Below are 1,156 nucleotides of genomic sequence, written 5' to 3'. Positions count from 1 at the left end.
AGTCACTAGCAGGGACAAATTTAGATCCCCACTAACTAGTCCCATTTGATGTATGCAGTGTTATTGAAGAAGAGCTCTGTGTCAGAGCCAAAGCTTGTCCTTCTCACCAAGGGAAGCTGGTCCACTAACAGATATTACCCCACTAACCTTGTCTCTCCGTTCCCATTTGATGCATTTGTAAAGCCTCCTGTTGGAAATTGATTTTTAAAAAGTTACTACATCCTTTAATAATTAGTGGTGACCCGTGTAATATTCAGGAATAATAAATAGTGCTTAGTAAGAGCCCTGTGACAGAGAGCATCAGCTGGAAGAGGTCTAAGAACTTAGGACAGCACTTTAGTGGCACAACTTATCTAAAGAATATTGTGGGCGCTGTATTGCCACAGACGCATTTACTCATTTTATTTGCTCTATGTGTTTAAATTCATTGGAATCCCTGAAGTGCAAAGGAGAAGAGTTATTCTTTGAGTTTGAAACATAAGCCCCAGCCCAACCCCACGGTCAGCTATTTACGATTCCTCTTTGTAATGCAAGTCACATTCATTTGTTTTTAATCCTACGCTGCAAACAGGCATTTCTGTGACCCCCTTCGACTGCAAGGAGAGATACACGGTTCAATATAAGTTAGTCTCTCGTCCCACACCCAGCCCCGTGCAATGATTTGTGTAACGCCCCGAAGTCACAAGTTTAACGCGCCATGAAGAGAAGTCTCGGTCCCAGGCCCGGCCCCCGCAAGGGTGCGAGGCGCGGTACCGCCAGCACGCTGAGCCCGCCATTCCTGGCCCGGGCTACCAGCCCACCCGTTGGGGGCACAGGGACAATTCCGGGTGAAAAATGGAGCCCAGGAGGGCGCTCAGCGGCCCGCGGGGTCCTTTGATGTCTCAGCGCAGGGCAGCGCGAAGCGTCTGCTTAGAATGTGACCCGCTGCTCAGCGCCCCTTGTACCTGCCCCCCCTTTCCCAGACCCCCCCCCCCCGAGCGCGGACAGGGCCGAAGAGACTCCTCGTTCAGCTACAAAGACAAACGACCCCGAGCCGGGGCGGATGCAGCGGGAAGCGGCGCAGGCAGGGGACTCGCTCGGCGGGGGACGAAGCAGACGGGCAGGGGAGCGGGGCCGAGGCGGGGGCGGGGGCGGGGGCGGGGGGGCTGCAGGGGCG

Source organism: Dermochelys coriacea, chromosome 2, assembly GCF_009764565.3.
Source record: "Dermochelys coriacea isolate rDerCor1 chromosome 2, rDerCor1.pri.v4, whole genome shotgun sequence".
NCBI classification, from domain to species: domain Eukaryota; kingdom Metazoa; phylum Chordata; order Testudines; family Dermochelyidae; genus Dermochelys; species Dermochelys coriacea.
The sequence above is the reverse complement of the archived record's forward strand: the minus strand, read 5'-3'. Positions refer to the sequence as shown.